Source organism: Canis lupus, chromosome 22 (assembly GCF_003254725.2).
Source record: "Canis lupus dingo isolate Sandy chromosome 22, ASM325472v2, whole genome shotgun sequence".
NCBI lineage: Eukaryota > Metazoa > Chordata > Mammalia > Carnivora > Canidae > Canis > Canis lupus.
Genome location: NC_064264.1, coordinates 42,130,464 through 42,155,474, shown reverse-complemented (window position 1 = coordinate 42,155,474; position 25,011 = coordinate 42,130,464). Strand labels below are relative to the sequence as shown.

General features: G+C 35.6%; 1 long non-coding RNA gene and 1 other non-coding gene across 2 annotated transcripts; both read right to left on the bottom strand.

Annotated features, from left to right (window-relative positions):
- LOC112655990 (uncharacterized) lies at positions 1-25,011 on the bottom strand. The gene is made up of 4 exons (XR_003134009.3): positions 24,932-25,011; positions 3,182-3,311; positions 2,758-2,828; positions 1-2,660 (listed from the first exon to the last, which is right to left on the bottom strand). It is a non-coding gene; the product is annotated as an uncharacterized LOC112655990 (long non-coding RNA).
- On the bottom strand, positions 2,738-2,840 carry LOC112656166 (U6 spliceosomal RNA). Its single transcript, XR_003134159.1, has one exon. It is a non-coding gene; the product is annotated as a U6 spliceosomal RNA (small nuclear RNA).

The following is a 25,011-nucleotide window of genomic DNA, read 5'->3' as shown; positions in this document are numbered from 1 at the left end:
TAATATTCATTAAGAATTATTTAAAACAATTGTAGCTATAAAGAAAAGTAGTATTTTTACGGTATCATGATCTCTTTTCCAATGAATACTTGAACTGGTGAAGTGATTCAAAAGCAATTGAATATGCTCACAGAATTCAAGTTGCTAATGAATTTTCTTGCAGCTTTAGTTAATAAGCTCAAAATGTCAATATTTACAAATAATTTTACAAAGGTGTAAAATATCTCTATGAAGTCCAAATTCTATTGGTGTTTCAGATAGCATTCAAACTAGATGATTTTGTAATGTTACTTTTGTAGCACTAGCCTAAAGGGCTCTCTCTGAACGCTAGTTCAATTCACACACTAGTTGTCATTTTATGGACATCAGCATGTTCCTTCAAATGAGCAAATCCATTATCAAGGATTCCCCCTCAAGTTTACAGAAAGTTTATGTACTTTTTCAGATCATATGCATGTCAAAAAGTTGATATTTTAGTCACATTCCACGATGAACACCCATACATACATCTTTCTGTTTGCCATTTCAGTGTTCACAAACCCATAAAGTGAGTTTATGGGTGCTTTAGAGAAATGGTGGGCAAATCTTTTTGCAAAAGGCTAGATAGTATTGGCTTTGTGGGCCATATGGTATTAGCTGCTCAACTCAACTCTGCTGCTAGGGCAGAAAAGCAGCCATAGACAATAAGCAAACACATGAGCACGACTATGTTTCAATAAAACTATGTTCATAAAAGTAGGCAATGTGCCAGATTTGGCCACAGGCCATAGTTCTCATAGTACTCACCCCTGTGCTGAGGAACCACTGACACTAGATTAACTCCTAAACTTTTAGAATAGGACATAATTGTAACAGTTAAGACTTCAACCATCTGATATTTGGAAGCCAGGGCTTCCAGAATTAGTATAGCTCACTTTTTAGCTCCTAATGCTATAGGATGTCTCTCAATATTTCATTCTCCATTTAATTATTTTCCACCTAAAATTGTGGTCATCCAGAGGAGAGACTACAATCCTGCTATGGCTGAAATTCATATTTAAGCTCCAACCCCCAATGTGATGATATTTGGAGATGAGGCCTTTGAAGGTCATTGGGGTTTGATGAGGTCATGAGGGTGGGTTCTTCAAGATGGGATTAGTGCCCTTATAAGAGGAGATAGCAGAGAGCCTGCTCTCACTTTCTGTCTACCATGTGAGAACACAGTGAGAAGATGGTCACCTGCAAGTCAGGAAGAGAGCCCTCACTGGAACCTGTCCATCTTAGTGCCATGATCCCACACTTCCCTCCTCCAGAACTGTGAGAAAATAAATTTCTGTTGTTTAAGCCACCCAGTCTGCGGTACTTTGTTTGAAAGCCTGAGCAGACTAAGGCAATTCCCTAATCTTTGTTGCTACTAAGTGTGGCCTTGGATCTTGAGGACAAGTGCTATCACTTTTGGGATGGCAGAATGATGAGCCAGGATAGTTTTCCTAATGGTTTTGTAGAACAGAGATCATGCCATTCCAGGACAAACAAAACAAAACAAAACAAAACAACAAAAAACAAAAAAACAAAACAAAACAAAAAAAACCAAAAACGAAAAAACAAACCAACATAATTTATGTAATAAAAATAAACCTCTACCTTGTTCAATTACCAGATGACTTTCTAGTTATTTTGAGGTTTTTCTTACATATAAGCAAACCTTTTAACTAGTAAAGGGGATGTGGGTGAGTTTACCTCACACTCTTGAGTTTATGGAGTTGTGGTTATTTGATACAATCTCTCCAGGCCATTTCTTGGGTATTTGTTGTCAATATTCACTTGTGGGACTCAACTCCATGGATGCATCCACAGTTGTCATTCATCTCAGGATGGTAATGAAAAGCCTAGCTTGGGACCAATGTGAACAGCATGCTCTGATGATATCTGACAATGTGGTAATATCTGAGAGACTTTGGTAGGGCTATACACCTCTGTAATAAGTTTGTCTGAGAATGTAACCAATCTGCCCTGTTACCATTTTTATTTACCTTCTTTTGCAGTCACTTCTACTCACCTTTTGGGCATGATGCATAGTCTCAGGACAGCACCACACAGAGCAGTCTGGGGTCTCACAAGCTTTCATTTTTATCTAGGAATGAGGGAGCAGGACCATTGAGCAATTCTACTACTTAGGAAGTGCCTTCTCTACTTAAACCATTGCTTTCTTCTATTTGTCTAGATCACTCCATGTCTCTCCCTGGGGGGACCACACTTTGCTTGCTAAAGCTGAAAAGCAAGAGCTCTACATGAGCTATTTTAGAGAATAGATGACTCTGAAGTTGAGAGGACTGTTGCCATTTCTCTTGGATCTACAATTCCCTTAGGCCAGAGAGGTACAATTTTATGAAGTCCTTGGTAGCAACTGAAATAAAAATGAAACAAAACAAAACAAAATAAAAAACCCCAGAAAACCTTGAATGTCAGAATATTAAAAAAAAAAAAATCTCATATCTATTCCTTTATGTAAGTGGTTGCCATTAAGTTTCAGTGAAATTAAGGTCCTCTTCCATGTTGGTTATTGTCAGTTGTTAACTGGGCTGTTTTTGGTTAGAAAAATGTCCATGCGTTAAAGTTAAGAATATCTTCATATACTTGCTCCTTTAAAAGCCCATCAATCTCTTAATTACTTCCTCTCCCTAAAGATAAAATAAAAGGTAAAATTCCAGTTATAAGAGTGCAGTCTTAATATCAATGATGGTAAAATGGGTTTTTAAAAAATATGGAATACTTCACTAATTTGCATGTCATCCTTGTGCAGGGGCCATGATAATCTTCTCTGTTTTATTCCAATTTTAGTGTATGAACTGTTGAAGTGAGAATGAAAGGGGATTTCTTGATTAGCAGCAATAGGAGCAGGGAATCCCAAATGCCAAGAATAGATAGTAGCCAAGCAACTCACACATAAGGGATTCTTCACCACAATACATTACTCTTTTTTAGTCCTACTGAAATATCCAGGAATGGATACAAATTCATTAATTTCCATATAAGATCATCTATCAGGGGCTCTTGTTCTTATGTGGCTAGAATACTATACATCTCCCATTGTCCTAGAATTTACTTTTATATAGTCTACACTTCTTACAATCAGTACAATTGCAGGTACAGTCTAAGCAAGGGCTGGGAAAGACATAAGAGAATTATCCTGAATACTCACAAGAATCCTCTTTAACTAAGAATCATTAACTTCAAACATGTACCCTTAAAAGTCCATTCCTCATTTATTATGGTGGGTTTGTAGAAGCAGTCAGCCTTTAGATCGCAAGGGGTAGCCAGGAGCCAAAATCCTAAAAAAAGTTCAACCTTCCATTGTCATTTCCTAAAAATGCACATGCCATCAGAGATATTATCAAAAATACCCAGAATTTTTATTGGCAATTTCAGGTTTCATTCTTACCATTGTCTCTACTCACTTTCATATTAAATCACATCAATGTGACAAACCCTTAGGAGTATGCCAAATGAGCTAGGCCAGGCTCAAAGGATTGATCTGGGTTTAGGACTAACAAGCAGTCATTGGATTTACCTGAGATTACTTCCACTTAGTTTTACTGCTCAACCAGGAAATAAGCAATATAATATGCATGTGTTAAAGGCAACACCTTCCTATAGTTTTCAGGTTCCTCCCCTTGGCACACCTCAGGTTTGGAAGTCTTGGTACTCTCAGTGGAGAGTAACTCTGATGAGGAAAGCCCAGAGACTGGGGCTTGTTGGATTTTTTCTCCCCAGGGCCAAACTCTAGGGACCAACCATAATATTACAACAGTAACCATTTCTTGCTATGCTACCCATATATACATATTCCATTTCTCCTCTGTTGGAAGACACAAGATGGTTTGGCAAGTCTGGTCATGGCCTATCTCAGACACTACCTGAAATTATATATAAAGGATGAGTATATCATTACATCTTTATTTTTCTGAAGAGAAATGCCTTTCATCTTAGTGATCTGCAAAACAAAACAGAGGTGTCTGGGTGGCTCAGTCAGCAGAGTGTCTGACTTTGGCTCAGAGCATAGTCTCAGAGTCCTCACTCAGTGGGGAGTCTGCTTGTCCCTCTTTCCGTGCCTCACCCCCCTGCTCATGTTCTTTCTCTTAAATCTTTAAATATAACAACAACAAAAATCCCACTGTTACAGAAAATGCCATTCAAATAAGGGAACAAGTGATACTGTAACTACAACATATGACAAAACAAAATACCAAATGTTCTATTTTAGGAAAATAGTCTAATTCTAATTTATGGGGATATAGATTACCCACATTAGTGAATTTCTAATCAGAAAATTAGATTTTACTTATCTGAGTCAAATTCCAGCATTTCTGAGAAATGTCCTATCTGTTGAACACTAAATCTGGTATCACTCACAAAAAGTGAATCAGGTGTTTTTTTTCCCTCATAAATGAGATTTTTATTGTACTTATCATAACTATATGCTGTAGTTTTCGAATCATCACTAATTCTGCAAGGGGAGTTTCCAAATGTACTGAAAACATGGTAGTCATTCATAAAGCAAGTATTATTTACTGAAAGCTAGGGATATTTTTTTTTCCAGGAAATTCAGTGGTAAAAAAGTGTCAGTTTTTATGGGAGGCAGGCTTTAAAAAAAAAAAAAGAAGATTTGAGAGAGAGAGCAAGCACAAGTGGGGGGAGACACAGAGGGAGAAGCAGACTCCTTGCTAAGCAGGGACCCCAAGGTGGGACTCCATCCCAGGACCCTGGGATCATGACCTGAATCAAAATCAGATGCTTGACTGACTGAGCAACCCAGGTACCCCAGGGGGCAGACTCAAGGCAAAGAATGAGAGATAGAAAATGTTCAAAGATAAATAAATGAAAGAGGTTATTTTGGGCTATTAAGAAAATACAGAAGAATAATGTGAGGGAAAGAAGTAAAAGGGGGAAATTTTTACCACAGGCGAGGTAGTCAGAAAATGCCACATTAGGTCAATATAGCTATATGTAAAATAGCAGCTAGCATAGAGTTAAAAGATATTTTCTTTGTCCTCCAGAAACAAACAATATGAAAATAAATATATGAAAATAAAATAGTATAATGAAATTTCATGATTGAAATCTTGAACTGTGGAAATATGGACAAGGAAACAAATTCTACCAGTGAAAGAAGCCAATTTGTCTAATCTGTATGTATTAGCTTTTTGAAATGAATTTGGGAAATAAACAGATAAAATGTGCAATATAATTTTTAGAATGCTGTTGTAATATAATTAGGCTTATTTTTGTCATTATTTCAACTTGTTTATAATTAATTCATCCTACAAATTGCCTGTTGTGAATGTACTTAGCTAAATTTAGTTGCAGATTCATTCATTTCAGAAAGATTAAAGGTCATGAAGAAAATGATACTTATTCAGAAACAGGAAGCAAGATCAGTCTAATGGTATCTTAGATGTGCTTTGGGTTTGGAGAAATGATCAATGTTGAAAGAACTAAGAGGTGGGTACTTGGTTTGGAATGGTTATTGACAGGCTAGAACATAAGCAGCACACAGGTCAAATTCAAATCATAAAGTTGGCTCAATTCTACTTAAAAACATGTCTTGAACACACACAGATGAGGAATTATTTAAAACTTAGAGGTATGACACTACATTTTTATTCTAAAACATTCAGCATAATGTTAATAGCATAATGTTAATAGATCAGGCTCCCCAGGTTGGAATCCAAGTTCTATGACACGCAATTGTTCTGAATCTCAGTTTCTTCATCCTTAAAATATTTTCAGGTAATTTTCAAAGGTTACAGGAGATTAAAAAATGAACAAAGAACAATTATGAAAACTAATACACACTCAATTATTAGCTAGCTTCAATGTAAATAGGCATAATACTAGCTGTTGGGAGAGATACAGTATTCTATGAAATTTAGAAAATGGGAATTGCTCCTGATAAAATGGGTCAGAAAATGATTTTAATGAGTTGAGTTGGGATTGAGCAGTGCCTGTAAATAAGTAGCATCCTAACATGTAGAAGTGGACGGGAAAAGGCAAAATCAAAGAAGAGGGAGGTGGAAAAGCACAGCTCTTTTAGGAGCAGTCAAATAAACTCAATTTTCTGGAGTGATGGTACCTGGCTTGAAAACATATGAGTTGAATTTATTCACTGTTGAATTGATTCATTTATTAAACTAGTTTTTTTTTTTCCAACTCTGTGTGAGCTATGAAGACTTAGAAAGAGAAACAAAAATAACTCGGGATGAAAAGATGCTTCTGATATAGACTGTAGGTTGTCAGCATTGAAGATTTAGTATTATTCATTCTCCAAATGAAAGGGGACTCTAATCCACATGACACTGAGGATGAGAATATTAAGCAGGAACATAATGAGAAAGAGTTGTCTAAGAAGTGTAATTCCACAAAAAGTGCCATCCCAGGAGGGCATGAAGAGAGAGGCTCTTCTAGCCAAAGCGAGTCAAATACATTGTAACCCTCACAGTGTATGTAACATATTAGAATGGATGAAGGAAAGGATGACTAAACACTTAATGAAATTTAATATAAAACTTACTATTGCCAACCAATATGAGTGTTTGTTACACATTTCTAAAAAGGATTTATAAGAGATGAAACATTCCCTGATAAGAATAAATGTAAAAGTGAGCTTACTACAGGCAGATTTACCAAGCTTGCAAGAAAATTATTCCAAGGAAGACAGGTCAGCTAAGCATGCACAGCCTTAGAAAGACTATACTTACAACATTATATTCAGACAACTAGAATATCAGTGAATACATTATCATGAAATATGATCTACGTATTCAAAAAGTATTCCCTCCAAATATATGACACTTACACTGGGGAGGGAGGGCTAATACATCTATTTCACATAAATCAATGCCATCTTTATTCCAACAGCAACTACAACTATGTTCAAATGTTCAAGAGTACAAAAGAATGACTATTTGCATGTTATCTTAGAAGGATTTGATTTGGAATACTGTATTTTTTTTTTTTAAAAAAAGCTTAACTGCAAAGAAATAAAAATCCAGCTTGTATATGAACTGGAATAAAATGGCTGGAAAGATTTTTAAGAATTTGAATGTTTAAACATGATTGTTTCTAACTAGACCATCTTCTAGAGATTTCTTTTAAGCATCAGCATTATTTTAAGAAACACTTGTAAGGCCTCCATTCATCTCCGGAAAGCTGATGTGCTAAATGAACAAGTGAGGCCAATTTAGTTCTACAGGGGCATAAAAAGTACTTCTCTCAAAAAGCTGGTTATTTCTAATAAAATATAAAATATCTGCTAAGGGGAAAGATTAGTGAGACAATAAAAATAAGAGAAGACAAGTTATAAATACAAAATTGCAAAAGAAGAAATAAATGTCAACATATAAAAAATACTGTCCCTCAAGCAACAATGTATTTTCAAATATATTCAAGGAAACAGCACATACACTCATTCTTCCCTTTATAAATGATAGTGAAACAGGGAGAATGGTTTAGGAACTCATAGATTTGACAAGTATTTGGCAGCCATATAAAAAAATGCAGTGTTTGGTTTCTGAGAGGGAACCTTGTTTTAACTTTTGATTCATAGTTTATGGGAATATGGGACATTTTAGCTTAGTTTAATAGTTAGAAAAAAAATAACCTTTTGTCCTCCATTCAGCTCTAGCAAAAATCCAGATCTTACCAGGAAAAATTTTTTAAAAATATATATGTAAAAGCAGGAAATAATTGGCCAAACACAGATATTTAAAGTATTTAAACAAAGTGTCTGCATTTCTTATTCATTGTTCCTTACAAAATTTACCTTAAAGCAAATTTATTCAGAACAGAATAAAACTACTAAAATATTAAAATTACCAGAGACTCAGTTTATAAAATAAAAAGTAGACACAAATTCTTCTATTAAGATGCTACGCAGTGAATCATTTGAAGTAATGATTATTGCTATCTTGACCATGAGACCACAGTTACTAAGAAAACCATCCATCAATCTACATGATACAGTGAGTGCTGAGAAAGGGATGTTTTGGCCCCATGCCGCTATTATTTTTTTAAACAGGAGCACATTCATCAGTAGACATATTTTAAGTGGTTAAAGCAAAACACTATTCTATTGTACAATGTTAGACCTGATATTGATCAAGTCTTTGTGCAGAATACCTTGTATCTCATCCTTGTATTTTTTGAATAAGAGACATTTAATATCTTGCCTCAAATATAGGGCCATACTCTTTTCACCACTCCATTTCAGGTCTTTCTTTAAAACTAACATGATTGGTAAGTATGTATACATATTACATCTCAAATCCAAAAAAAAAAAAAAAACAACACACATTATGGTAAATTAGTTTTTTTAAACCACTAGATAAAATTAAATTGAAGGCAATATGGGAAAGGCAAATGGGAAAGGCAATCCTAAAGCAATTGGGGGTTCTGGCCACGAGTTCGGAGACCTCTGACATTAAATGATGTTTCTGTATGTTCTCCCATCACCAAACTGGGAATGTTTTTCAATCAATTAATCAAAACCTAGAAAACTTTACACTCAGTTTAACAAGAGAAAGGGACTCATGTGCCCATCCATCTTTCTCTTGCTCTTATTCTCATTCTTGTGTCATCTCTTTACTGTATGTTTATCAATACTTAATCATGTATACTAAGCATGTTTATAACATCAAGTGTTACTTAAGATCCCTTCTACATAGGACTACATAATTCTATGATAGACTCTATAAATAAGATCCAAAATTGAGTAAATAATTTTGAATTTACATGTTCTGAATCATTCTTTGCTTATTAGGTTAAATATAAAACTTGTTTCAAGCAAATGATACCTGCATATTTTTTCCTAGTGGTGCTCCAAACTTGCCTCTGCTTAGGAGAATATAAGTAATGACAGTACTCAGGAAACATATGATTTCCTTTTTTAAAAATAAGAATCTAAGCTATTTTATAAAGATAAGGATAATGATATTGCTTACGAGTAGGCTATTATTTATAAAGAGTTGACCTAATGCAACATAGTTGATAGCTCTTATATTTCAAAATTAAGCCCTGCTCTTTAGACAATGTTCAGCAAACTTGACATCTCTCAAAAAACTTTATAATAGGAAGTAGTAGAGGGTTACCTACCATCTGATCCTCAGTTGATACATAAAGCACAAGTAATCAAACTATTCGTTATGGTTGGATCTATTTGCTTTGGAAAACAAATAAGCATAAATCTTGTCTGGATAGAGGCATTCTACTTCTCCAATGAGGGGACTTCGGTAATCATGGGAACACCACATAAAAATTTGCATATTTATCAATAATGTATTCTAGATCTACTAAAGTTTTCTCTTTTCTTCTAGAAAAGCAAAAACAGTTCTGGGAAACTTGAAGTGGTATGTTGATGTAAAAGGTGAAAGATTTATATGATCTGAAAAGAAACCAGAGTATTAAGGTCTCGATATTTGGGGCAGATAGTATATGGAAAGTATGTAAACCAAAATATTTTAATCACACATTGGAAGGTATAGCCTGTAAAAAAAAATCTTAAAGTAGAGCATACAGAATTGTTACGTAATGAGTTTTAAATCATCTATTATTTAGGAAATACTATTTAAAACTTGTTACAGATATTGAGATAATAGAATTACAAAAGCTAGAATTAAACAACAAAGCCAAACTATTACATATATATTGAATTTATAGTATTTGAATTACATTTTTTAAAATATTGAATTTGAGAGAGAGAGAGAGTGCATGTGCAAATGGAGAGGCAGAGAAGAGGGAGAAGCAGAAAATCCCAAGCAGACTCCTTTCTGATTGTGGAGCCTCATGGGAAGGTGATCTCATGACCCATGAGATCATGACCTGACCTGAAATTATTAGTCGGCACTTAACCAACTGAGCCACCCAGGAGCCCCTACACATTTTTTCAAACGTGCATGTATCATCATGTATAAAAGCACCTTATAGTCTTCACAGCTGACATACAACAAACCATATACAGCATCAGTTTAAAAACAAATGGATAATAAAAAGTGAAATTCTTGAAAATTTAAGTGTAATTTCCTATATAACCACTGGGCCAAAATAATTTAATTGAAATCATGCTTTTTAATAATAAGAGATACCTATTAGCTCATAAATGTATGTCAAAAATGGTACTAACAATTTTTAAAGATATTTCTTAAAGCATTTATTATTTCATTTACCACAAAATGCTTTTTGAATTCTGTTTATTTTGAAACTGTTTTTTAAAAAGATTTATTTTAAAGAGCTAGGACATGAGTGAGCACAGGGGAAGGATGGGGTGGTGGTGGTGTTGTGCAGGGCAGGGCACAGGGAGAGAATCTCAAATGGACTCCCACCGAGCATGGAACCTGATGCAGGGCTCAGGCTTATGACTCTGAGATCAGGACCTGAGCTGAAATCAAGTTGGCTGCTCAACTTACTGAGCCATCCAGGCACCCTGAAATAATTATTAAATATTACTGAAGAAAAAAAAAAGGCTTCAATCTAATAATTTTAAGTCCTTCTTTACTAACTGCCCAATTTCCTATTCCATCCTTAAAGGTAAACTTATTTTTTAGTTCTGAATGTCTTTCTAGACATTTTCCTGTATTTTTGAGATTATATGTATTTTCTCATATATTTTCTGTTATTCATAGGGCAATGATTTACAAATATTAACCAACTTCGCTTTCCTATATTATTTTTATAATACTGATTTAATTGGCTTTACACTTAAAGTGCAGCTCTTTTAGACAGCATATACTTGTGTTTTGCTTTTTCATATTGTATTTATTAGGTAGAGCTACCAAAACAAAATACCACAGATTGAGGAATTTAACAGAAATTTGTTTTCTCATGATTCTGGAGGCTAGAATGTCAAGATCAAGGTATTGTCAGGTTTGGTTTCTTCTGAGTGCTTTCTCTTTGGCTTGAGATGCCTGCCTTCTCACTATCTCCTCTCATGACCTACCCCCATGTGTGTACCTGTGTCCAAATTTCCTCTTCTTATAAATACATTGGTCATGATGTATTAGGACCCACCTTTGAGACCTCATTTTAATTATGCCTTTAAAATTTTTATCTCCAAATAAGATAACATTCTGACATACTAATTGTTAACATTTCAATATATGAATTTTGGGGGGACACAATTCAGTTTAGAACACTACCTAATGATCCCTGTCCTTTCTATTGGAATTTTCAATCTACATTTAATTTTTAATATATTTGAATTTAGATCTGCTATTTTTGCTATATTCTATTCATCCCATCTGTTTTTTTGTTTGTTTGTTTTACTTTTGGATTAAGTGTATGTTATTTACTACCTCATTTTAATTACTTTATTGGCATTTTAGCCATACCTCCTTGTATTCTGCATGTGTGATGGCTCAAGGGATTACCATATGTATCCTCCACTCTTCAGAGTCCACTTATAGTTACCATTTGCCATTTCATATAAAATAACTTTGCAATACTTAAGTACCATTTTTCCTATGGTTTTCCTATGATTTTTATATTTATTTTTTGTTTCAAGTTTTTATTCAAATTTTACTTAATAGCTTAATATTGGTTTCAGGAGTAGTTTAACAATTCATCACTTATATATAATACCCAGTGCTCATCACAAGTGCCCTAATATATCTACATATGTTATAAACTACACAAAATTATAACCTTATATTTAAATAGTTTAGATCTTTGGAATTTATTAATAAAATAAAATTATGTATTTTTTTCTGTCACCTCATTCCTTCTTTATTTTTTTATTTCTTTTTAATTTTTTTTAAATTTATTTATGATAGTCACAGAGAGAGAGAGAGAGAGAGAGGCAGAGACATAGGCAGAAGGAGAAGCAGGCTCCATGCACCGGGAGCCCGACGTGGGACTCGATCCCGGGTCTCCAGGATCGTGCCCTGGGCCAAAGGCAGGCGCCAAACCGCTGCGCCACCCAGGGATCCCTCATTCCTTCTTTAGTGATATCATCTTCCTTCAGCCCAAAATGCTTGTTAGAATTTCTTATAGGATAGGGATTTATCTTGTATGGATTCACCTTGTTTCTTAACTTCTAAATATATTATTCTCAAATTTGGGAAATTTTCAGTCCTGCATTTTCCTAATGTTTCATACTCCATTCTCTATTTTTAAGATTCAAAATACATACGTGATAAAATGACTGATATTATCTCATGTTTTATGGTTTTAAATTTTCTCCTATTTAGGTTTATTGACTTTGTCCTTTGATCTTCAAATTTAATTTTTCTGGTCTTTAGTGATATTCATCTCTTCCATCTTCTCTTGGCTTTTAAAGCTATCCATTTTTAAAAATTTCGGGGGGGTGGAGCAAGATGGCAGAAGAGTAGGGTCCCCAAGTCACCCGTCCCCACCAACTTACCTAGATAACTTTCAAATCCTTCTGAAAACCTATGAATTCGGCCTGAGATTTAAAGAGAGTACAGCTGGAATGCTACAGTGAGAAGAGTTCGCGCTTCTATCAAGGTAGGAGGATGGAAAAATAAATAAATAAATAAATAAATAAATAAATAAATAAATAAATAAATAAATAAGCATCCAGTGGGGAGGCCCCGCGAAGAGCCGGTTGAAGGCCAGGTGGCAAGTGCCTCCAGGACAGGAAAGCCCAGTCCCAGAGACGCAGGAACTTTACCAAACTTCCCGGAGGGAAAAGCGCTGGCAGGGAACTCGGGCAGGATCCCAGGAGAGGCAGTGGAGCCCCAAGGTTCCCAGGGTCACTAACAGAGGTGCCCCCGGGGGACAGGGCCCCACACACCGCAGGCCAAGCTCCCTAAAGGGCTGGAGCGCGCCGGTTGGGGCCCTGGGAGCAGCCCAGGCGGCGCCTCCGTGGGGAGGGGGATTCCAACATATGGAGTATTACCAGATCAGGGCGTAGCCAAGACAACTCCAGAGCTCAAAACAGGTACCCAGCAACAGGAAGATCAGGAACAGAAGGAGGACGAGAATGATGAGCAAACGCTCCACAGAGCTCGGGAGTGGGATGACTGGAAGGACACCCATTCTCGTGGTTACGGCAACCGACAGAACATGGGTTAGTCTTCCCACAACAAGATGGGACTACAGGGGCTCACATCTTCCCTGCCAAGGAAAGCTGGGCAGTCTTCCCTGGGCTCCTGCTTCAGCTGTGTACAATGAGGGCAAAGATGCTTAATCTTGCTTTGCGTTCAATAAAGTGTCAAGCAATTAAGTGTGTATTTGTACTCTAGGTGATGAGCCAGCAATCTTGTTTTGGCATTCTCCTCCTCATCATGGCATATTCCAATTTCTTAAGTGGAAAGAAAAAAGTACTGAGAAGTGGCTCTGTATAATCAATGGCTATATGAATTATCTTAAAAATATAATAAAAGTCCCTTCTATTAAAAAAAAAAAAAAAGGCACCGAAAGGGACAGGGACCAGAAAATGTATTTGAACAAATCATAGCTGAGAGTTTCCTTAACTTGGGGAGGGATACAGGCATTAGGATCCAGGAGATAGAGAGATCCCCCCTAAAATCAATAAAACCTGTTCAACACCTCGACATTTAATAGTGAAACTTGCAAATTCCAAAGATAAAGAGAAGATCCTTAAAGCAGCAAGAGACAAGAAATCCCTAACCTTTATGGGGAGAAGTATTAGGTTAACAGCAGACCTCTCCACAGAGACCTGGCAGGCCAGAAAGGGCTGGCAGGATATATTCAGGGTTCTAAATGAGAAGAGCAGCCAAGAATACTCTATCCAGCAAGGCTCTCATTCAGAATAGATGGAGATATAAAGAGCTTCCAAGATAGGCAGAAACTGAAAGAATATGTGACCACCAAACCAGCTGTGCAAGAAATTTTAAGGGGGACTCTGTAAAAGAAAGAGGAAGTCTAATGGAACAATCCACAAAAACAGGGACTGAATAGGTATCATGATGACACTAAACTCATATCTTTCAATAGTAACTCTGAACATGAATGGGCTTAATAACCCCATCAAAAGGTGCAGGGTTTCAGACTGGATAAAAAAGCAAGACCCATCTATTTGGTGTCTACAAGAGACTCATTTTAGACAGAAGGACACCTACAGCTTGAAAATAAAAGGTTGGAGAACCATGTACCATTCAAATGGTCCTCAAAAGAAAGCAGGGGTAGCCATCCTTATATCAGATAAACTAAAATTTACCCCGAAGACTGTAGTGAGAGATGAAGAGGGACACTATATCATACTTAAAGGATCTATCCAACAAGAGGACTTAACAATCATCAATATATATGCTCTAAATGTGGGAGCTGCCAAGTGTATCAATCAATTAATAACCAAAGTTAAGACATACTTAGATAATAATACACTTATACTTGGTGACTTGAATGTAGCACTTTCTACAATCGACAGATTTTCTAAGCACAACATCTCCAAAGAAATAAGAGCTTTAAATGATACACTGGACCAGATGAATTTCACAGATATTTACAGAACTTTACTTCCAAATGCAACTGAATACATATTCTTCTCAAGGGCACATGGAACTTTCTCCAGAATAGACCACATCCTGGGTCACAAATCAGGTCTTAACTGATACCAAAAGATTGGGATCATCCCCTGCTTATTTTCAGACCATAATGCTTTGAAATTAGAACTAAATCACAAGAAGTTTGGAAGGATTTCAAACATGTGGAGGTTAAGGACCATCCTGCAAAAGATGAAAGGGTCAACCAGGAAATTAGAGAAGACTAAAAAGATTCATGGAAACTAATGAGAATTAAGATACAACCATTAAAAATCTTTAGAATACAGCAAAAGCAGTCCTGAGGGGGAAATACATTGCAAGACAAGCATCCATCAAAAACCTGGAAAGAACTCAAATACAAAAGCTAACCTTGCACCTAAAGAAGCTAGAGAAAAAACAGCAAATAGATCCTACACCCAGCAGAATAAGAGAGTTAATAAAGATTTGAGCAGAACTCAATGATAGAGACCAGAAGAACTGTGGAACAGATCAACAAAACCAGGGGTTGGTTCTTTGAAAGAATTAATAAGATAGATAAACCATTAGCCTCCTTATTAAAAAGAAGAGAGAGAAGACTCAAATAATAAAATCATGAATGAGAAAGGAGAGATCACTACCAACACAAAGGAAATACAAACGATTTTAAAAACATATTATGAGCAGTTATATGCCAATAAATTAGGCAATCTAGAAGAAATGGACACATTTCTGGAAAACCACAAACTACCAAAACTGAAACAGAAGAAATAGAAAGCCTGAACAGGCCAAGAACCAGGGAGGAAATTGAAGCAGTCATCAAAAATCTCCCAAGACACAGAAGTCCAGGGCCACATGGCTTCCCAGGGGAATTCTATCAAACGTTTAAAGAAGAAACCGTACATATTCTACTAAAGCTGTTCAGAAAGATAGAAAGAGATGGAATACTTCCAAACTCGTTCTATGAGGCCAGCATCACTTTAATTCCAAAACCAAAGACCCCACCAAAAGGAGAATTATAGACCAATATCCCTGATGAACATGGATGCAAAAATTCACAACAAGATACTAGCCAATAAGATCCAACAATACAGTAAGAAGATTATTCACCATGACCAAATGGGATTTATCCCCGGGACACAGGCTGGTTCAACACTCAGTAAAACAATCAATGTGATTCATCATATCAGCAAGAAAAAAACAAGAACCATATGATTCTCTCAATAGATGCAGAGAAAGCATTTGACAAAATATAGCATCCATTCCTGATCAAAACTCTTCAGAGTGTAGGGATAGAGGGAACATTCCTCAACATCTTAAAGCCATCTATAAAAAGCCCACAGCAAATATCATTCTCAATGGGGGAAACACTGGGAGCCTTTCCCCTAAGATCAGGAACAAGACAGGGATGTCTACTCTCACCACTGCTATTCAACATAGTACTGGAAGTTCTAGCCTCAGCAATCAGGCAACAAAAAGACATTAAAGGCATTCAAATTGGCAAAGAAGTCAAACTCTTCCTCTTCGCCTGATGACATGATACTGTACATAGAAAACCCAAAAGACTCCACCCCAAGATTGCTAGAACTCATACAGCAATTCAGCAGTGTGGCAGGATACAAAATCAATGCCCAGAAGTCAGTGGCATTTCTATACACTAACAATGAGACTGAAGAAAGAGAAATTAAGGAGTCAATCCCATTTATAATTGCACCCAAAAGCATAAGATACCTACGAATAAACCTAACCAAAGAGGTAAAGGATCTATACCCTAAAAACTATAGAACACTTCTGAAAGAAATTGAGGAAGACACAAAGAGATGGAAAAAATATTCCATGCTCATGGATTGGCAGAATTAATATTGTGAAAATGTCAATGTTACCCAGGGCAATTTACACGTTTAATGCAATCCCTATCAAAATACCATGGACTTTCTTCAGAGAGTTAGAGCAAATTATTTTAAGATTTGTGTGGAATCAGAAAAGACCCCAAATAGCCAAGGGAATATTAAAAAGAAAACCATAGCTGGGGGCATCACAATGCCAGATTTCAGGTTGTACTACAAGGCTGTGGTCATCAAGACAGTGTGGTACTGGCACAAAAACAGACACATAGATCAATGGAACAGAATAGAGAATCCAGAAGTGGACCCTCAACTTTATGGTCAACTAATATTCGACAAAGGAGGAAAGACTATCCACTGGAAGAAAGACAGTCTCTTTAATAAATGGTGCTGGGAAAACTGGACAGCCACATGCAGAAGAATGAAACTAGATGACTCACTTGCATCATACACAAAGATAAACTCAAAATGGATGAAAGATCTAAATGTGAGACAAGATTCCATCAAAATATTAGAGGAGAACACAGGCAACACCCTTTTTGAACTCGGCCACAGTAACTTCTTGCAAGATACATCCACTGAAGGCAAGAGAAACAAAAGCAAAAGTGAACTATTGGGACTTCCTCAAGATAAGAAGCTTTTGCACAGCAAACGAAACAGTCAACAAAACTCAAAGTAACCTACAGAATGGGTAGAAGATAATTGCAAATGACCTATCAGATAAAGGGCTAGTTTCCAAGATCTATAAAGAACTTATTAAACTCAACAGCAAAGAAACAAACAATCCAATCATGAAATGGGCAAAAGACATGAACAGAAATCTCACAGAGGAAGACATAGACATGGCCAACAAGCACATGAGAAAATGCTCTGCATCACTTGCTATCAGGGAAATACAAATCAAAACCACAATAAGATACCCCCTCACACCAGTGAGAATGGGGAAAATTAACAAGGCAGGAAACAACAAATATTGTTGAGGATGTGGAGAAAGGGGAACCCTCTTGCACTGTTGTGGGAATGTGAACTGGTGCAGCCACTCTGGAAAACTGTGGAGGTTCCTCAAAATGTTAAAAATAGACCTGCCCTACGACCCAGCAATTGCACTGCTGGGGATTTACCCCAAAGCTACAGATGCAGTGAAACGCGGGGATAGCAGCACCCCGATGTTCATAGCAGCAATGTCCACAATAGCCAAACTGTGGAAGGAGCCTTGGTGTCCATCAAAAGATGAATGGATAAAGAAGATGTGGTTTATGTATACAATGGAATATTACTCAGCCGTTAGAAACAACAAATACCCATTTGCTTTGATGTGGTTGGAACTGGAGGGTATTATGCTGAGTGAAATAAGTCAATCAGAGAAGGACAAACATTATATGGTCTCATTCATTTTGGGAATATAAAAAATAGTGAAAGGGAATAAAGTGGAAAGGAGAGAATATGAGTGGGAAATATCAGGGTGACAGAACAGGAGAGACTCCTAACTCTGGGAAACAAACAAGGGGTAGGGGAAAGGGAAGTTGGTGGGGGGTTGTGGTGACTGGGTGATGGGCACTGAGGGGGGCAGTTGACAGGATGAGCACTGAGTGTTGTGCTATTTGTTGGCAATTTAACTCCAATAAAAAAAATTGTGCATCTTTAAAAATAAAAATAAAATAAATACAAATTTCATATATTTTATTATTTACACATATAGAAGATATACTTTGTTTTCATAGATGCTTTCCATTATTGTATTTTGTTAAAATATATTATGCATCATGAATTAAATAATCTTGACATTTGATATTGAATATAACACTATTACTTAAATAAATGTTCAGATTTAATTAACTGGTGAAGCTGAAAAATAATACTGGATTTTAAGCTGCTTTCCTTTTTGATAAAAAGGGATAGAGTTAAATTAGAATTAAACAAGTAGAAGCAAAAATCTTTACTAGTGTAAGTGTATTAATAAAAAGCTGATGAAAAATTATGTCTGATTCTAATACTCTCTAATAAGCATCATTCAACATAATTTAATCTTATATTTTATTTCTTTTTAGCATACATTAACAAAGTATGAAATTTGGTAAAAACAATCAGTTTTCAATGTTATGTTAATTTCTCATGAACAGGCAGCTTTTTTCCTCTATGCATTTTTTTGACAAGTCAAACATTGTGTGCTCATGTTCTATATTCTTTTTCTAACACCAATAACTCATTACTAAATACCAACAATGATGTTGTTGTAAACAAGTAGTTAGTCTATCCTCCCATTATTTACCATTCACATTTATTGTAAGTAATAAATATTACCACACATATTTGAAAAGCAGATGAAAAATAGGATATTTTTAAAATAAAAATTCTTTTAATAGCAATTTATTATAAATGACAATTACATTTTAAAAATGAGAATGTAGTAATGTGTATCTTAGTATATAGAGTTTTTTTAATGTTTCATACTTTCGATATGAAATGCAGTAAAAATGATTCTACTAAAGGTCAGTGGTACACATTTCAAATACACTAAATTAGTAGCTATAGAGCTAAGAATATTAGCATTAATTAAAATTCATAATATTCTTACATATGAAAAAAAACACTATTTTCTCTTTGCCTTCTTTCTTATCTAATGGTATATTTCACCTAAAATGACAGCATTTTACTATGGAAAGACAACATAATTAATGCTCTAAGCCACTCCTTTTTAGAAATGAGAAAACTGCTTTGAGTGGATTTGTTCCCCCAAAATTCATATGTTGAAAACCTAATGCCCAAGATGATGGTAACTGAAGGGTTAGGTGATTAGGTTATGAGGATTGAATCTAGGAATGGATCAGTGCCTTTAAAAAAGGGACACCAGAGAGCTTCCACAATGAGGACACACTGAAAAACTGATAATTTGCAGCGGGGAAAGGGCTTTCACCAGAACTTGACCATACCGGAATCCTGATTTATGACTTTCAGCCTTCAAAATTGTAAGGAATTTCTGTTGTTTATAAACCATCCAGTCTGTGGTATTTTGTTTAGCAGCCTGAATGCTGCTAACCTAAGACACTAACCTAATGCTATATAACCTGCCTATAGATAGGAAGTTGCAGATATAAAACTGAAATTAGGTTTATGTCAAGTTAGTTCCAGAAAAATTCATCTTTCTAATTTTTATCTAACTTTAAAAAGAAGTTTATTGCATTTTCCTAGACATTCATATTAAACTTTTCCATCCAAATTAACAGTGTTAAACATAGAGAAGCAATAGCCCGTGTTCAAACAGAATCCAGCAAATGGGCAGTAAAAATAAACTTAAATTTCCCTTTAAAATCTAAGATAAAACCTACATGTGTATGTGAACGTGATTTCTTGAAACAGTCAATATTCATATACATTAAGAAATAACAGTTATTTTCTACAGAACATTAAGGTGACAGCTCTTAAAGACCATCTAAGTTTTATGCCAAGTACTCTTAAATACGAGTTTATATTCATAATATCATATTTTTAGGAAGAAGACTTTGTTTCAATGTCTGTCATTAGAGTAAAGTTTGCTTCCCCCTAAACTAAAAGTAGTAAATGTGAAAAGCAAAAAACAAAGATGTACAGATGTTGTAAGCAATTTCTAAGATGGTCCCCAATGATCCCAGCCTTCTGGTATTCTTCCCCTTGTGTAATTGCCTCCAGTTGACTGTGGACTGCACTTATTGACTAACTTAACAAGGAGAACACAGAAGTAATGAGATACCATTGCCAAGATTAGGTCCCCAAAAGACTTGTCTTGTGTTCTCAGTGTTTCCTGTCTCTCATCTATAAGCAGCCATGTTGTGAGGTCACTCAGGCATCCTATGGAGAGGCCTAAGTGGTAAGTAGCTAAGGCCTCCCAGTATCCATGTATGTGAGCTTAGAAGAGTATTGTTCTGCCACAGATTATTCTCCACTTGCCTGAAGTCCAACAGCTTGCCTGAGACTTCATCAGAGACTGAGCCTCAGCATCCAGATAAGCTATGCCCACATTCCTCACACACCGAAACAATGATGTAGTAAGAGTTTGTTGTTTTAAACCTTGAGATCAGGGGTAACTGTTTATATAGTTGTACAGAGCTGCTGTAATACATTTGAACAGAGGTAAAAACTAAAACTCAAGAGTATCATCATTACTTCCTTTCCCATTCCAAAAAATATTGCTTTTGAGAAATCACTTTTAGCTAAAGGTCAAAATCAATCTTGGCTTGCCTTTTAAAGACTATTTTGGTGTTTGCTTCCCAAAAGAGCATTTATATTTCCATAAACTTTAAGGCCATACTAGCTTTCGTGTATGTTTTAAATAACAAAATCACTCTGCAAATTACATTGCTTTCTACTTCTTCTAATCACCTGGGATAATGGAAGAGAAATTGTTTGCCAGTTGAGTTCCCTCGAAGTAACATGCCACAGCTAATCAGTGTTCTCGCTCTGTGGTTACAGAGAGACTGTTAGCAAGGGGTTCTGCTTTATGATGCTGCAGGGTCACTATTATTCACCCCTGGTTTAACACCATGTAGAGGTGGCAATAAGAAATCTAATGAAGAAACCATCAAGCCTGGAGTAGTAATTTCAGGAGAAATCATGCATGGTTGTTTGAATAGGGTTGAGTAAGAATTGACATTTTACGTTATTGACTGTTGTATAGGTGCTTTACCCTCTCATCCTTTGTACATTTATGCCACTGTGATTCCTTCTGTTTTAGTAAGCAACAGAGCATATTATCACCAGAGCCCTATCTTTGTGCCAGACTTCTCTTGCAGCTGTTCCAGTAATAATTTTTTTTACTAAACAACAATCTCTAAAAAAGGCTCTGAGAATCTTTGTTACTCTTAACCTGGCTTTTAAATTTTTTAAAAAATTTTTTCCTACAAAATCAGATTACCTCACTTAGAATACTTGGGAATTTTTTTTCTTCTAAACTTATCTACCTTTTTTTCTCTAATTGAAGTAGAATGTTTTACATATTTTATTAGAGTTGTGATACATACATAAAGTCAAATTTCCTCTTTTATGAAAGGTAAGCTCAGGCTTGTCAACAAAATTGAAGCAACGCTATTATAAGCACATAAAATCTGCACTGGGTAATTTATAACATCTTGTCCTATTAAAACAAAACAACCTATATTCCTGAACTTCAAAGGCAATCTAAGTTAACTTTCTTTAAACAAACTCTAAATATTGAATGTTTTGGCCTAGCTTTTAAAACTTTTTGAAGTTCATAGAAAAAAACAAAACCTACCACATTGATCGATTTATTACATCTTTGCTATCTGATACAAATAGCAATATTTCTATTGCTTTCATGTGTCTTTTAACAAATACTTATAGAAATAGGAATGTATTCTGTTTTATCAAGCTAAAGAGGATATTTCTATTTCAGGGATTTAAAACAGTGAGTCACAGCCATAAATGTTGAAAAGAAGAGCTTAATCACCAACGAAAATTTAACTCTTCCATTTTTTGAAACTGTGATTCATCATTCCTGGTTGAAAATCTATAGCTAAGGTAACTATTGTTTATTTCCCTGAGTACTCCAGTTCAATGCTAACAGTTTTTTTTTTTAATGAGTAATTTTTGAAGCATATTTAACCACAAATCACAAACCAAATTAAAACAAATCAAATTTCTCAAATATCTGAAGCAAAACTATTCTAATTCTTTAGGATATTATATACATATGAAGCACAACTTCTATAATTGTTTTTAAACTTAAGACTCTGTTGCCCCTTGGCAAAGACACGAAGGCACTTCATTTAGCTGATAAGTCTCTAAGAGACCAATTGAAGCTACTCAGTTCAAATGTAGAAAAGAATTCAATCCAGGTGCCTTATTGAGTGATTTCTTAGCTTAATCAAGAGGGCTGCAAAATGAGCCTGGTGATATTTCATGTGAGATATAATTGCTGAAGAAATAGACTCATGGGTGGAGATGAAACATGCACTGTTAGAATACTCTAAGTTCTTTACTCTCCCATTTAAATACGTATTTCTATCTCTATCAACGACTGTAAACTTGTAAACATTCAGGGATTACTCTTAACAGTGATGCTAAATGAAATAATTGTATAATGAATCTGTGTCCAAATTTCAGTAGTCTTCTGACTTACAGAAATAAATATTTTCATTTCCAATAGTCTGAGTTTCTACCTTTTGAAGGGTATCAAGTCCAAAGTCTGTTTTTCTCCTAGGTTTCTCTTCCTAAAATATTTTAACATGTTAATGAATGATGCTTGCATGTTCCACAAAACTGTCCAGGTGATTGCTAGCCTCCTTCAGAACTTCCTGCAGAACCCTATAGGCCTCTGAAATCAACTTCAATGTTCTTTTTGTAGGTGTGTGTTCCCTCCAAGGCATAGGCCATTTCCTCCCTCAACTCACCAGATCACATGGAGTCCAGACTGGGCTCTACACATGACCACAAAAGACACAGAATGTGTGGTTATAAAAGAGAGGTGATGAGAGTATGGTACACTCTGGTCATAAGTAGTTACTTCCTCTATGCTGTTCCTCAATTTACAACATCAGCATTGAATCCAGCACATTCCAGATATGGCAAATAAGTCTTCCTTTACTCATACTGTTTCATTAGTGCAGAAAGGAGATGATAGTGGCTCAAACACATGCATATTTCTATGATGGAAAATTAGAAAGATGTGGGATGTGTTTTTAAGTGAACACTGGATTTATTGATGGATTGGATGTGGAGGGAGTGGCAGATAAGGTGAGCACACAACTCTATGATGGAATGAATGTGGGAAATAAAGAAAAGCTCTATTCCCGATTATGAAAATCTGGAAACCCTCTTTCACCCACAGTCAGTGCACTGCTATTCCACCTTTTTTCCTAAAACTGTACAGGCTTATTAAGGGCTGGAAGGAAATGCACCATTCATTACCCACCTCTTCACAGTTATTCTAGTCCCTTAAAAGCCCAAATGGTTAAACCATAATAATTCTTGTTTAAATGGACTTGTTGTAATTTGTTTCCTTAGATTAATAAAATTGCCTAAGTGGGGAGATTTTAACATATAAAAAATCAATAGTTGGATGCTTGTTTAAATGGACATATAAAAAGCATAATATAGAAGGCATAGTGAATCAGCCATGAAAAACCATCAATATACAGTCTGTTAAGACATTTTGTAAAGTGGCTGGACAGATTTTCATTGAATTTATTATGCTTTTATTTTTCATTGAATTTAGAGGGCAGGAACATAAAAATATCTTTTGGTGCCCTTAGGGATTCCTCCAAAGACAGAGGCAGATAGTCTTCAGCAAAGTTAACACTCTGGGATGGGAGAGACCCTGATGACACACTTTGCTATGTAAGATGTCTCTCAACAAAGATTGTATCCGAGGTCTTTCTGACCATGATTTTTTTTTTTTTTTTTTTTTTTAAGATTTGTTTATTTATTTATTTGAGACCGTGAAAGCCAGAGAGATCATAGAGGGAGAAGGGGAAGCAGACTCCCTGTTAAATGGAGAGCTCCACACAGAGCTCGATCCCAAGACCTCAGGACCCCAGGATCATGACCTGAGCTGAAGGCAGATGCCTAACCAACTCTGACCATGATTTGTAAACCACTACCCCTCAACTCTAGCCTCTCAACCTCCTTTACCTTTCTTCACAGCTCTAATCACTATTTCACCAACTTATATTTTTATTGCCTGCCTCTCCTTCCTCAGATCCAGAATGGAGGGCAGGTTTTGCTATGTGTTTTGCTACCACTGTACCTCCAGCATAGACTAGGAACTTATACACAGAAACCTAGCACTTAAGATCTCTTTGAAAGGTGCACCTGGGTGAATAAATGTTCCATGTGGTCGCTAGCAAAGTCTGTCATTTAGCTTCTATTCCAGCCTTAGGCTTTTAAAGACAAAACAGGAAAATGTCAACCTCATTGTCATTTCTGGCATCCCTGACCTAGTAGGTGATCAATGATTATGTGAGCACACAGGCTACCATCATATCTCTTCAGTAACACAACATCAGGAATAGAGACATGGAATGAATGACAAAATACTTACTTTTAAAAAAGGGAAGAATTATAGATGCAACCTACAGTAAAAACAGGTCATCATGTTTTAAAATTCTGCCAGTTAAAAGGCATACTCTGAGAAAATAGCATAATATTCAGTAATGAATGGGATAGTCATTAACTGTAATAAAGCAATTAAGAACTTTCAAATATTTTAATAATTAGCAAAATAGATGAGCAGTTAATAGTTGATAATCTTATAATAACTTTGTATCGTGACAGATAGCAACTAGACTTATTATAGGGATCATTTTGTAATGTATAAAAATATCAAATCTCTATGATGTATACCTGAGAAAGAATACTGTATATCAATTATACCTCAATAAAAAAGCAACATTACTTAAGCAAATTACTTAAGCAATTTGTTATAAATATAATAGCCCTTTTATGCAAACCTGTGTTCATAAAAGTATAGAGATTATACTAGATGCAAAATTAAAAAGAATAACAGCTACATGTATCTCATAATTGCTTACTTCCAGATAGACCATACTTGTTTCAAGAAAAATCCTGCTGAAAATTCTTAACATATTCGAGAATGAAATAAAGTTAAAACAGTAAAGTTACCTCAAATTTCTCAGAGGAGGAAAATCTCCAGAATCACTTATGACATCTATAATAAATCATCTTTCATCTGGTCTGAAAAA